Source organism: Pygoscelis adeliae, unplaced genomic scaffold (genome assembly GCF_000699105.1).
Source record: "Pygoscelis adeliae isolate BGI_AS28 unplaced genomic scaffold, ASM69910v1 Scaffold179, whole genome shotgun sequence".
In the NCBI taxonomy this organism is placed as follows: domain Eukaryota; kingdom Metazoa; phylum Chordata; class Aves; order Sphenisciformes; family Spheniscidae; genus Pygoscelis; species Pygoscelis adeliae.
In genome coordinates this window covers 1,906,913-1,921,752 of record NW_008825612.1, presented here as the reverse complement: position 1 = coordinate 1,921,752, position 14,840 = coordinate 1,906,913, and the positions used below count along the sequence as shown (strand labels likewise).

General features: G+C 45.7%; 1 protein-coding gene across 1 annotated transcript in view; it reads left to right on the top strand.

Moving 5' to 3' along the window:
• PRKCH (protein kinase C, eta) overlaps positions 1 to 14,840 on the top strand; it is a gene marked incomplete at its 5' end in the record, with an annotated part of 122,916 nt that overhangs the window by 104,049 nt on the left and 4,027 nt on the right. The gene's annotated exons all lie outside the window — the stretch shown is intronic.

The following is a 14,840-nucleotide window of genomic DNA, read 5'->3' as shown; positions in this document are numbered from 1 at the left end:
AGGCAAAGTGTGTGCATGTCTGTGTGTCTGGGCATTCCCCTGCTGACTTAATGATTTACAACATATGGTCACCTTCCAGAACAGAAGCAGCAGGTATACACTGTATTTAATCAGTAGTGACCATATGATTTCCATGCAACTGGAGTGGCCAAGAGGTGAAGTCTTCACGATAATCCTTCGTTCTGACTGTTGGTAATACCAGCCATCTCTCAGGGATTGCTGTCTACCTGCATAAAAAGACAGGTTTTTGATTTTTGTGTGTTTGGCAGGAAAAAAAAAGGGGCTGTACAGCAAACAGTTTGAGGAGAGTTGTTGCTGGCTACACTTAGTCCCTGTTCTACCGTGCATTCCTGAATTTGCCCAGGAGCGCTCTTATCCGTGTGCCTCACATCTTTGCCTGAGACATGGGAACGAAGCTTTTTAAGATTTCAGGCTGTGCGTGTACAAACAGTGCCTAGTGCACTGGAACTGCCTGGCTTTACTGTAATGAATCAAAAGGTGATTAAATGACGAGGTTGTTAACCTAGGAATCAGGAGACCTAACTTGGCTGTTCTGCTACTGACTTCTTCCTGCCCCTGATCAAGGCACTTAATATCTCTAAGCACCCTTTGGAGAGAGAAGGATCAGAGTATTTCCTTTCCTTGCAAAAGCACGGTGAACAAAGACGCATTTAAGACCGGATGCTACTAAATATTGTGGTAATAGAGGATCTAAGAAATAGTTGGATAAGATAGTAATTTATAGTAACTTGTGGAGCACTGACTCAGAGAAATGGGTTAACGAATGATGGGACCGTTTAAAGGGAAGAGGAGAGTTTGTTTCCATCAGATCTTTAGTAGCGAGAATCTGGAAGTTTTCTGCTGAGAAGTTTCTGTTGGATATGAACTGAGCAACTACTTTCTGTAGCTGAAAATGCATCTAATAAATTCTACAGAAATCAACTGAGAATAAAATCCCCTTCTTGAGGAGGCAAAGGGTTGTGCTTTGAAATCACAGGTTATGCTCAGGAGTGATCGTTTGTCATGCTGAAGGCCCTCTTGGGTTTTGGAAATAACCTGCAACATATTTAAAATAAAAAAAAATGTGAAGTTCAGACTCATTGTAGTTTCTGGAGCAGCGTTCGTGTTGTTGGACTGGGACTCTTGAATGTCTGAGCCAATTCATCTTCTGCAGTGACAAGTAATAGCAGAGTGGATTTGTTGCAGGTATCTTGCATAAGTATGAGATGGAGGTAAAATGCGGTCAGATAGATGCTCATCGTAACAGGGATTTCAGGGTAGAGTAAAATATGATTGGTGTTTTAGCCTCTTGATGAAATGCTTATTTTCCTAATTCTGATAGGAGCCTCATAGAAACAGCCAGCGCAAGCTGCAGTCACCCCAGGCTGCTCTAGCCCACGTTCAGAGCCCAACTTTTAACAGTGTCCCTTCTGTGATTAACAGGCAAGCAGCATGATGAGAGGCACTGGAGAAGGAGGGAGCTAAGAATTTAAATAGAGATCGACCGAGCATCTCCAAAACTGCACAGTCAGCTTAGCAATTGCTGGTTACTTGCCTGAAAAAGGTCTCCTCTCCAGCTGCTCTGCTTGTCTGCTCTATCACATGTTGCTGGTGAAACCCAAATGAAAGCAAAACTGCCTCTCTGAAACGCAGAGCACGCGCTGCTCGAGAGAAGCACTACGCTATGTCTGCTTTGGGGAAAAGGCTGAAATTTAGGGCATTAACCAAGAGCCTTGTGATTAACTAGCGGGAAGTTACAGTTGATATTTTTACTGGACCTTCAGTTCTTTAGTGTTTCTGTTCCCTGAGCGGCTGCTACCTGGAGGTAACTTCTGCATCATGTTTTATAGCGCTGATGATCGTTTGCTACAGCCTGAATTTCTGCAACCTCATAGTAGCTGCTTTTGGCTTCAAGAGCTGTTCACTAGAGGAGCTCTTCATTTCCTCCTCCCTTTCTTACGCTGAGCTTTTAGAGTCATCAGAGCATGTTGGCTTTAAAGGGGAGGAAACATCCTGTCGTGAGATTGTCTGGGGCTCTAGATTAAAATGAAAAAAAAAACCCCACACTTTGATTTCTTTTGAATGATGACAAATGCGATCACTGCTGAGGTATTATATTTGCAGTGCACTGATAATGTTTGGTCAGTATTTTTAGGTGTCAGTATAACACAGAGTTGTGAACCTGGCTTTTTTGTTCCCTTATGGCTATTTTATGAAGGAAGACAGTAGATTTTCTAGCTGCTAAATATGTAGATTTTTTCCTCACAGACCTGATGCTAATATTATTTCCCTTAGATACGGCATTATTACTATGTGAGCATCTCCTAATCACTACTATGTTTACCTCCAGCAAAAAGTGAACTCGAGCTCCCTGATTTACAGCTGTGACAGTGCCTTCTAACCCATGATATTAAGAGCTCTGGAAAACCAGAGCACTCAACTAGTGCAGGGACATAAATGATTATAAGTAATTACATGGCATGGGAAGCCTAGAAAGACCAGGGAATTAAACCTGGGGTCTCTCATATTGCAGGCTAAGGCCTTAATAGCCTTAATAACTGGATTATCCCCTCACTAAAAGTTCTGGCCTCTAACCTTGAACAGGACTAGTGAGAACTTGCTTAGTCTTGAGCAGTACAAAGCTCTGAAATGAAAATCAAATTCTTCTGCCAGAAGAACAAATGCTCTACAAATGGATATATCTAGGTTTAGAAAGCACTTGATCTCTTTGCCTTCATGAGTAACTTTATCGTAAACAAGGATAATAGGTTTTAGGACCCATTTCACAGATGCTGTTATTTTTTTTGGCTTTTGTTTACCATAATTGTGCTTCACCAATTTCCCCCCATCAGAAACCACCTGATTTCTGAAGGTTGCATCCTGTTCATCTTTGCAGTTTCCTGATAATAACCAAGATAGGTCCTTAGGACCTCATTTAGGTCAGTGGGTGTTCTTGGCGTGTTTTTGAGCACTGGTACCAAGGAAAACAAATACAACCTCAATGCCCTGGGACCTTGTTTAGAATTGAAAGCAGAAATATTTGTGCTCTAGTAAAAGAAGTTTTTATCTATTTCCCTTTTTAATGTGTTTTTGTCCTATGTTTTCCCCCTCAGGAGCTGGGGAAAGAGGAGGGCAGAGCTAAACCAGTGTAAATCAGCAGGATTTTGCTGGAGTCACGACTCCCAGAGGAGGGAAGTAGAAAAATCTCACTCGTGTACCCTGCCCCGTCTGAGTATGTTACTGGGGAATTTAGGTATTGATGGTTCCAGTCAGGCAGAGAGGACTCAAACTATCTCCCCTGCTTGTGTGAGCAAGTCAAACTGGGCATGGACTTGCTTGCAGGAGTAAAAAAAAGTGCAGAAGAGGAGAATTGCTGCTGAATGGATTCTGACCACTTCAGCTCGTTCTAAACGTAAGTTTTGCTTTGATTTTGATTCCCCCAAAAAAAGGTTTCTCCATAGCCCTTCCTGAATGCAGTCATAAGGAGCTTATGCCAGAGGAGCTATTGGGTTTGTGTCTGTAAAGAAATTCTTTCAAATACTCTTTGCCATCAGCTGACAGAGTAGTCACCAGCGTCTGATGATGAAGAGACTGTGAAAGAGAAACTTTGTGAGCATGCAGAGAGCAGAGACTGCCACACCGTATCTTTTACGGTGAGAGTGCAGCTGGAGTTTGCTTTGTTACAGCATGTCGATGTTCTGAATTTGTAAATTGTCACTAACAAAAAGTGCTTGAGCAAAGAGGGGGGCTTTCCAGGCAGCCGGAGGCTTTGGGATTCAGCTGAGTGAACTGCAAAATGAAATACAATCCTCTCGTTTCCCATAAGCGGGGTGGTATTTTGGCAGCATGTTTCACTCGCTTCATGTATGACTTTCTCAAATGCAATCCAATCACGCTGTCTTGCTAACAGTCAGGCTTAGTTGGAGGGGAGAATGAAGGGACACAGTGAAAATCGGGTCTCAAAAGTCGATGGCGTAATGGGAGGCAAATTCACAGGGAAAGCTGCAGGGATTTTCCTTTCCAAGTCTGGTGTCAGATGAGGAGAGAAGGGCTAAGCCTATTGAGTCGCTCCACGGACTGATGATCTGAAGTAGCAATGGTTGGCCCAAAGGCTTGGAAACTTGGATGAGCAATTGCAGCTTAGATGTTTTCACATTCAGAGCCAGGTAACAACAGGGGCTGGAAAAACAGCAGCATCTCCCTAGGAAAGTGTTAGCATTGCTCTGCCTTCTGCACCCTGGATTTCTGAACTCCTGTCACAGCTGAGTCTGCTGAAGCCGAGGGTGTCTCTTGGCGTTTGTGTGCCAACCTCCAGTCTTAATGTGAGCTCTGAAACACTTCTGGCCTAGCTGAAATGCTCCTTCCAAAAGTGAGGCTTCGGCAGCCTTGCCTGTAGCTGTATATTTTGGGGATACAAATGAGACTAAAGCCTGTTCTCCCTCCAGCTGGTTAAAATCATGCATTTTTGAAGAAAACACTACTGGAGTTAAGAGACCAGGCAAAAATGGTTCTGTCCCCCTCCAAGTGGTTTTTGTGTGAAAAATAAACACCAGGCAAGAAAAGAGGAAGGTGCAGAGGAAATTGGCTGTGGTTTTAGCAGCCTGCGCTCCTGCCCAGCGCAGGTGGAACAGCATGAGGGAATCCAAGTGCCGGTGGATGAGTGCGAAGAGTGAGAGGGATTGAAAGGTGAAGGAGCTCAGCTGAGAGCAAACATGACCCGTATCTCTGAGAAAAATTATGTCAGCAATACAGTGCCAAGGATGCAAAAGAAAAACTTGAAGTTGATCTGTTTTTCTAGAGAACAATAGCCTGGAAGTGATGCTGACTCAGAAGGCAAATACTCTGGTTTAGTGAACTCTCTGCTGTTTTGTGTCACTCAGTTCACTTACCCACTCCGGATACCCTGGCGCTCTCTGCACCCCGACAACACCACTAAAGTCTAACACACACCCATCCTCCTTTAGACTTTGCTCTTGCAGACTTGCTTAAAATCCCCTTTGCTTTACCGGGTTAACACCCAAGGGGCTGTCGTGTCTGGGAATCAGTGCTTCAGACTCAGCCGCAGCAATAATGATGCTCTGTGGGTCAGCAGGAGCCAGGTCCTGCTCTGACGACCTGTTTAAATGAGTTTTAGGGACTCATTTTTGGCTGTTGGAGCACAAGGTGAGGGAGTTGGGATTTCCTTCCCAGCTTCTGCCAGCAGCCAGGAGGGAGCTTGCATGGTTCTTGGGAGCAGCTGGAGGGGGAACGGTTAAATGTGCCACAGTTTAAATCCCCTTTGTCTCCAGACAGCCTTGAAGCCTGATCTAGAAGTCAAAAAAGCCGTGATCTAGAAAGGAAAAGCCTCTCCTCCCATTCCTGTGAGCCCATGTCACAGACTGAAACCCAGAAACTAGGGCTTTTCAGTTAGTTCCTTAGGTTTTTTGGCGTGTTTGTACAGCTATCACGCACAGCGATATTCAATACTGAGGGCTCGCCAGCAGTGTAACTTATCCCTCTTTGCTAGGAGGCAGCACACGGGTTTTTCTGGAGAACAAGAAAAGGGCTAAGGAATATTGCAGTGCAGACGGGAACCAGCCAATTCATCTTCAGCGGGAGAGAGCTATGGGGGCCCTTCCACAACAGCTCGACCAATTTTCATCTTGTTAATTAAAAAAGCCACTCAAAACTTTCTACAGAAGTTTGTCATTCCTTTGCTGCCCAGAAGAGCGAATATGAGGCAGCCTTAGGTCCCTCAGTCACTCAGGTAACCATCAGACACAAGAGACTTCCCCACAAAGTACTGTAATGAGTAGTGTGTTGCTCCACCAGCAATTTCTCTTGAGTTGATGGAGGGAAGCCTGTGAATATCATTTCAAAATGTGACCCAATTCTACTGTAAAACAAGAGGTTAAGTTAGAGGGCACTGGTGGTGAATTGTAGAAATGCTTTGTGTATCCATATGCATACATAGAAATAAGTTAGGTAGCAGTTGGGGGGGGGGAGAGAGAGAGAGAGAGAGTGTGTGTGTGTGTGTGTGTGTTTGTTTGTTTGTTTGTTAGGGTTTTCTTCTTCCCTAAATTTGCAGGTGATACCAGATGAGGAAAAAGTAAGTCTGAAGGGTACCCTCCTCCACCTCTCCTTCTGGTGAAAACAAGCCCATGGTTTCTCAGGAATTCTGAGTGATGGCTCCTAATGAGAGATAAATTTGGTTGTTATGTTTGTGTGTGTGTGTGAGTTAAATCCAGGACTCCCTGGGGAGTACAGGGTTCGGGTGGTTATTTCTTGCCATTCCAAAGAAATTCTGAGGAGCACAGGGCAGCCCAGTCTGGCTGGAGGCAGGATAACAGCTCCAGCAGGGCCCGTGGAGACTCAGGCTGTGCTGCATGCACTTACCGTAAGGGGCTGAGAGGAAAGAAGACTGGGGAGATGCAGAAAAGGAATTTCCCTAGGGTACTCCACCCAGGCCCAGCTGAAGGAGAGAAAGCAAAGCGAACACTGAGCTGTGCTGTGGGAGGAGTAAACTACCCATCCTAAGGGGATGCCACCATGATTGCCCCAACCCTCGGTGAGGACCCCTTTTGCATGTGCCACGGCTTATTTTCAGAAAGGCTTTCTGGATGGTGAGCGCTCCGTGCTGAACCAGACTGGCCCCACTGCTGTAAGCAACTTGACAATGCTATTAATGAGGAGAGAGGCAGAGGCCAGGGTTTTCACAGCAGAAAGACTCAGAGGCAAATTTTTCTAACGTAATCAAAGCAAACAGTCTCCTGTGACAGGGGAGTGGAGGGGAAAGGGCTGGTTTCGGACTGCTGGCGAGGACGTCTAAGTTCAGGAGAGATGTGGATGGTCCAAGCTGCCTACTCACTGCAGCTGCTCACCCTGAACATCAGCACGGAGGGTGACATCTTCTGAACTGTTCTTTGTATAAGTTTATTCTTTCATACACTGCACTTGCTCGGGTTCCAACACCCCTGGATACTGGGAGGTCAGAACTAGCTGTCATCAGCTCAGATACCACAGTGGGTGTCTGCATCCTCCCTGCACGCTACAGCAAGCAACATGTGACTCAGAGTACCTGGGCTGTGCTTTGCTCGGCACATCCAAGTGCAAACGCGTATGTGCTTCCTGCTGCCTTTGTGCCTCGCCTTTTCCCTAAGTCCTGGGTGGTCAGTTTGGCCACTGTGTGAGCTGGACCAAACCCCCCAGTTTGTTCTCCCCAGGCCTCTCCTGAACACTTACAAGGTGTGAAATTAGGCAGCCAGATGCCGATGGTGCGAGGTTGCTTACGTTTCCTTTACGTCACACTACACAAGGCATATCTCTCTCCTTTGCACTTGCATCCTACAGATCCAGGCCAGGTTCTTTCTTTCCAACAGACAGAAAAAGGCAGATAATCTGTTTCATGGGCAGTGCTGGAACAGCCAGAATGAACTTGTTTCTGAATGAACCAGATGCCAGGAGTATTTTTTAGACAAAGATTAAAAGGAAAAGAAACAACACAATAGTGGCCCACTGAAATCAAAGAGGGAACTAGATGAGCTCATTGCTTTAGCCTCAGAGCTGAGGAGCCTGCTAACAAAGGCAGATATTAAAAATGCCTTCAAATATGCCAATAAATTATTCTCCTTGGCATCTCTTCAGAGTTGGCAGGCTCCATAAATCCTCTTGCACAGTTTGATTAAGCTTTGGCTGTCAGAGTCAGGCCAATATTTGAATCTCTCTGTGAAACTCTATGCTGGATCTGTGTAAATGTTTTTTTCTTTATTTTGTGTTTTAGAAATGCTTTCATCTCGCATTTCCTGGTTGGCTCTGGAGCCTCTGCAGCAAAAGCAGGACTCTGGAGCGTGTCGTTTCCCAACGCGGAAGGAGTTCTGCAGTTTTAAATGACCTCTCATCTAGATCATTTTTGCCATATACATACACTGTGGTGAAGTGACAAGCCTGTGTTCCACCACAGATTGCCTTCTTACCTCTTTTGCCTGAGCTTGCATGTCCATCTCTGTAACATGCTGCCTCTTACTCTTTGCCTTCTAATTCTCAAACAGCAAACAGCTTTCCCCAGTGATTTTAATCTCTTCTGTCGATGTATCACACCCCTCTCTGAAGTGCTCCTTTTCCCCACAGTAATAGTCCTATGCTTCTGAATAATTCACTGTGAAAGAAAACTAAAGCCATCTCTATATAGCTTTGCCAAGGCCAAATTCATCTTGAAGTAGTCATTAGGTCTTTTACCTTTCCCTTTCCAATAGGCTGAAATTAGCTTCTTATTTAAGTCCGTGGCGTGCAGGCTCAGATTTGCTTTGTAACAAAAGCTCCTAACCCTGCCTATTGTAATGTCAGGTGTGAGTCATCCTCCTCTTTCCTGCCAGGGATGGGAAAAAAAGTAAAGGAGCATTCATTGTGCCAACTTTGTCTTCCCCCTCTTCTTTTTCTGCGTGCTCCTAGGTGCTCGGGAAGAAGCGATTCCCGTGGCCGAGCCCAAGACTTGTGGCCTGGGCTCCCTTCTCAGCTCTGCCAGTTAAACAGTGCAATTATAGACCCTCAAAGGCGTTTTGGTGAAGTCCATTAAAATCCAGTCTTGGGGGAAGGTTCAAGGATTCCCTTGAGAACCTGGGTCTGAGCTGGAGATGGGAATGACTGCTGAATGATGGGACCGGCTCTCGCTGTGCAGCTCCCAGCGGAGGGGGCCAGTCCATCTAACTGGGAGGTCTCAGCACCGCTATAGGGGTAACAAATCTCCGACTGTCCGAGCTATTCAGGGCTGTAGGTCTTACTCGTCCTTCCAGCTTTGAACTTTCTGACCTGCTGTGTCTTTTCAGGAACTTTAAAATTAAAAGAATTGAAATATAACCAAGGCCACAAAAAAGCTCCTTTGAAGTATTTTCCTGTGATTTTTATTTTTTTTCTTAATTGGCCTTTACAGATTTGTCTGGGGCACTTCAGTCCCCTTTGTACTTGACCCTATGTAAATAGGCCACCCAGGGTTGTGTAACAGATTCCTGGTTCCTCTTGACAAGACTATCAGAAAAGGATTAATTGTTTTCCCGTGCAACCCTAGGGATATTTTACCACTGCTTAAAACGAGAGTGGGATCATGCCCCAGTCTGTTAATAAGTGAAATGCTCATTCTCCCTCCATGTTTGTGTTACTCTGATTGATGTATTGATTTAGTAATTGACCTGGATATCCCCATGTTGTACCTATAGTCCAGTTGGGGTAATTTAAAAACAGCAGCCGGAGTTTGATACTGTCTGAGCAGCCCGTGACCCACGTGGGAACTGGGGTTGACTCATCAGTTCTGAAAACACAGATTTCTGGAGTGACATCTTGACCAAAACCTATGTCAAATATTTCATATATCTAATGACTAAAGTTAATTTCTGTTTATTGTTATTTATTACAGGAGTACCAAAGGCAGAAGTGTCAAAAATCACTAGCTGTCATCAGGGGCCAATATGCATTCGATACTTGTGGCCTTTTCATTCTGCATTAGTGTTGATGAGTTATTTGCTGATGAGTGGGGAGAGGCAGGGAAACGGGCAGATTTCAGCACAGCAAGGAAGTTTGTAGGTATTCAGACAACAATTCCCATATTTTGGGCCAAGTTCTCTCCTGGTGATAGTCAGCAAAATTACATTAGTTTACACCACCAGGAGATTTGGAGCCAGATGTGTCTATCCCACATGTGAGTTGCTCTGTCTACCTTGGTTTGTTTTGCTAGTCTCTCTTGCTCAGCACTGTTTGCAATACAGTTAATCCTTCTTGTTCCCTCGAGCTTTGACTGGGCAGCATCAAGCAGCCATTTCTGCACTAGGAGAAAGTGAGATCAAATTTATCTGCTTAATATCCACTACACTGACATTTTGTCCTTCTTGCCTGCGGCTGGCGCATTAAACATGTGACTGCTGTCATGCTTAATGTTACAGTCTTCTGGTTTTTAGGAGCAGGGCTGAAGACTGGTTTTTACCTCCCTTCCCATTCCTTTTTTATCTGGAAAAGGAAAGAACTGAGATCTCGCACTCTGTCTCTTCCCTCCCCCCCTCCTTAAAATGCTTTCAGAGCAGTCTTTTACTGCTGAGCTCTGGCACTGCACTCACTGGACCTTCTCTGCACAGAAGGATTTCAGCCACTCACAGTTTTCTGTAGCCAGGACCCCAGCATGGGGGTAGAAGCACCCTGTGCATGCATGGGTCGTATTCTGGCTCAGCGCCACGATGAATTGCACTGGTATGAATAAGGGCTTTTAACAATCGATCCTGCTGTATGTAGGGTAGGAAGCTGAAATGCCACATGGCCTCTAATGGCTGCAGTCAAAGCAAATCCACAATGTAAAATAGTGGTAGCACTCGAGAGAGCCACAATGACTCCAAGTCCTATTCTCAGCAGCACAATCCTCACTGAAGGTCAGTAGGACTCAGGCTCCCAAGTGCCTGGCTCACACCCACAGCCGAACTGCTGCAGTTTAAGTTACCAGGCACCAGCTGAGTAAGTACAGTAAGTACTTAGTAAGTACAAGGGCTTCCATGGGAGAGCTCTCCAACCACCCTGCTCCCAGGGCCGTGGAACTTCAGCTGACACCATTTAGTGAAATCAGGCCGGCTGACTCCCTCCCTCCCCGTAACCCACTTGTGTGTCTGAGCCCTGGATTGCTCTTGTATGGGGAAGCGAGATATGCTTGTGAGCATCACCCCGGCAGGACTGTGATGGAGGGTGATGGGAGCCTTGCCCAAGAGAGCAAAAGACAAGACTGGCTCAAAAGAACAGCTTTTTATTTAAAAAAAAAAAAAGAAAAAAAAAAAGTCTCTGCTATGCTAATGCCTCCTGGCTTCCAATTATTAAAAATAACACAGACATTAACAGATGGAGCCATAGAGCCATCTTTCTTCTCCTTTGTTTAGGGGTGGATGAAGGCTAATGAAACCCCAGACTGTGGGTTTGTTTGCCTTATATAATAGGCGGCCAAACTGTTTTTGGCAACGGCAGCATTCAGTCGAGAGATTCATGGAGAGAAGCCTTAATTAGAGTAATTGCTCTATTTATATAACGATTCCCTTTTGTCTGAGATCAAATAGATCTTTGAGAAATCTTATTTCCTTTCGAGTTAATTTCTGCCCTGTTAGTTTAGCTCATGAATCTTAATGAAGATGAGCGTGTTGGGTATCTCCCGATCTCCCCGCTCTCCCTCATTACTAGAGAGGAGACTGTGGGGCATTAATCTCCTGTGCTGCTGCTGCTTTTCACTTTGGTAGCAACATGGGAGAAACACCAACAGGCAGGAAATGTTAATATCATGAACAGGGAAATCTTTCTTTCCTTTAACGGAAGGGGTTGGGGTTGACTGTTGCACAGTCCTGAATAGGGGCCCGTTGAGGCACATGGAAGCTGTGATGGAGAGGAGGTGGGACTGAGGGTCTTGCCATCATATTTGCCATGGGCTGCCCTTGAGCTCCTGGCGAAATAAAGTGATGAATTTCTCTGGGCCTCTGTTCCCTGCCTGTAAGGTGGGGGAGAGCCTCCATCTCTGCCATGCGTTCGCATTTGAAAGGTGAGCTGCTCGGGGGCATGGGCTTTCTCTTACAAAGTAAACGCAGGCTTCCCAAGGCAACAGAGTCCTGCTGGGAGCTGGTGTGTCTAAGACTTTCTTTAATACAAGAAATAACGATTTCTTCCCCATCCAGATGGCCATCAATGTGAAGGGAATGGCTGAGCAGAAAGTTGTATTCCCCTTCCTGAAGTGCATTACTTCTGTGAAGGGGGTCTGGGCTTGTTAGTGTTTTCCTAGAATGTGACGCAATTTCAGTTTATCTAGTCGCTATGATATTACTCATGAAATTAATTATCCTGATGCAAATAGTGCATACATAAGTTACGTAAAAACCTATCAGGGATTCCAGTGTTGACAAAGGGAACTTGTAAATTCAAGGAAATTAATGCTTGGAAACATCTGTTTTGTGCAAACATCCCTTCAGCAACTTCCAGGCCCTTAGACTAATTTACAAGCTCAGCCTCTTGAGACAGAAGTTGCAACGCTACATGTGAGCAGCACCGGAGAAGTCCAGTACAGCCTTGCCTAGCAGGCTGGGAGGCCTGGAGCCCTTCCCAGCACGGTCCGAGCCATGTAGTGGGTGAAGGGGGAGGACTGGTGCGGGTCCCCTGCTCTCCCTCACCTGCTCATGGGCTGAGCTCCCAGGGCTGACGCAGATTTTTCCCAACGGTTGGCACTGCTATGTCTGCATTTTTTCCCTTGTAACTTCATGGGCCCTCCATGGACTAATCCCCAGTTTTTAATTTCTTGTCATGGCTTGCTGCATTTTCTTTCAGTAAATGTTTGCAAATGATTTCGTGAAGTCATGTTTTTGGCTCATTCCAGCTGCTGATTTTGGCTGCGATGCTGCTGAGAGGGTTAGCTGAGGTCAGTGAGAGCCTCGCTCGGGTTTGCTGGTCGGCAAACTGGTGTAGCCCAAAGGGACCCAGTCTGAGGATGTTCCCAGGGGGCTCTTTACACGGGGAATGGGATAATTCCCCACGGTTGGATGTGGTCACAGAGTGAGGGCTTGATGGCTTGGTTCAAGTTTAAGATTGATAGCCTTGCTCTTGGTTTTGCTGGGAGGCATCTTGGATTTTGGTGATTACATGTTTCTTTTTGCTCAGGAGCATCTCTGGTTTGCCTTGTTGTTACTGTTGAATTTTTTTCTGTGTTTCTTCACTGGGCTCTGTGTGCCAGAGATCGAGAAACATGCTGGATTCTGGATTATCATGCAAAATTAGAGATACTCAATAAACATTAGGAGATGACATTTTGCCATGAAAAACTTTCTGCTGAACATCTTCTCTCATCACCTGCAAAAACATTGGAGGGTAGTACTTGGAAGGACGTTCAGGGCTGTCCAACTTGTGAAGTGAGAGTCCAACTCTGGCCTTCCCATGGATGCCAGGAACAGCCAACACTTTGTAAGACATTTTCCAGCTGTTTTTGAATGCAGCCGAAGGGATCAGGTGAAAGATTAGCTGCACTTCTGAAAACCTTTCCCCTGCACAGCCTGCATGTGTGCAGAGGGCAGCGTCCGTGTGCTCTGGGCACACAGCTTTACCCCTCCTGCTGCTGTTCGGTTCAGAATTGCTTCTTATGTGGTCAGAGATGTGGGTATGGGCTCCAGCTGCTTATCTCAGAGATGAAGGCTGGGCTTCTAATTAAGTTCCTCACAAATCCCAAGTTCTTTGTTTGCCGTGCTAGAAGTGCCATCAGATAGCAGAGGCGGCATGAGATTGGCCGTCAGATGCTACCCTACTGCAGCAGAGAAATGTCAGTACTGCCTAAGGAAGAGAGAGAGAGAAAGAAAAGGATTCATGGGCTTTTGAGCCTTTGAGAGGTCATTATAGTCTTTTGTTTTTTCCTGACATACTGGACAACACAAACTAAAATTTCGTCTACTTCTTTGTCAGCGTATTAATTTCTGGTGAATTCAAATAGTGTTTGAGAGGGTTAGTTACTCATTTTAGTGGAAACTGGGTTCAACATTTTCATCGTTTAATTTTATATACCTCTTACAGTAAGGCAGGTAACTGTTCCAGTGCAAAGCATCAGTACTGTCTCTGTTGGAGTCACGGCTTGCACACCTGCTTTTCAGCCCAATTGTCAAAAAAAGACTGGAGCTGCTTCCCAGAGAAAACACCCCACCTTTACCAGGCTGTGACAGACCAGCCATTTCCAAAATTCACCAGGAGATTCCATGTAAGGGAAGAACAGCAATGGCCAATCTTTCATTTTCTGTCACAGCCCCCGGGTGTGGAGGCGTGTGTACATCCACAGGCTGAGTAACCTGCAGGGATGTTGCGGCTGCGCAGAATACAGGAACGTATTTCATGTACTGCATAATTATGTTTAAAGAAAACATTTTCAGTGCTGGTTCCCATGCACAGATGCAATTGAGAGGTCTCAGCACAGCGTACAATACGTTTATCAGGGATGTAAGTTAACGGTAAGAGACCAACCATCCTTTGAAATGATATCCCACTCTTTTGTTGGAGCAGGTCAGCGTGAGTTTGACTGCCATGAAAGGGAGACCTCTTCATATGCTGCGTTGACACTCTTTTTAGAGTGCATGACTTATATTCACTTTCAGGGTCCTGCTAGCCTGCGATAGGGGGTTGCAGTACCTGGGAAACAAGCTTAGAGAAACCTGTCCAGAGTGGTTTAGGGTGCTGGTGGATCACTCCAGCCCTTGGTACACTTGTGCTTCAAAGCCCTGTTTTTATAGAGCAAGAGAGCCAGCAGCACTGAGCTCGTGCCTGACAGCTGGGGAAGGTGCTGTTTGATCGGGTGTCCCATAGGTCAGCTCACTCCTGTCAGAGGCAAGGATTAATTCAGAGGGGGTTTTGCTCTCAGAAGCCAGACGGGGGGATGTGTTCCAGCAGTGGATGAATTTGAAGCCTTCGCTCTCCTCCTGCCTCCTTTGAGCACCCAACACGGGGTAGATGGTGCCTAGAGTTACCCAAATGAGGTTTCTCAATCTGCGGGTCCAATGCACAAATTAGAGCTGGCCGGTCAAATTGGAACAGTCATTTTGGTTTGAATGTTATATTTTGGTTTTTCAGGGCTCAAAACAGCCCACCTCAAGGGATGGCCCTTGGCTAATCCTCATTGTCCTAACAAAAAGGGTGTTTTAAGCAGCCAGGAATGCATTTATATTGGCTCTCAGTTTGTTGCATCGGATGCCTTCACTTGGTGCAATTTTGGCATCATGTGGAATAAAGCAAGCAAATCGGAATGTAAACACACTTTTATAACCCAGGGCTCTGAACTGGTCTGGGAATGGGCGGTCCAGTTTAGGTTTTGGTCTTATATGGTTGAGCAGGAA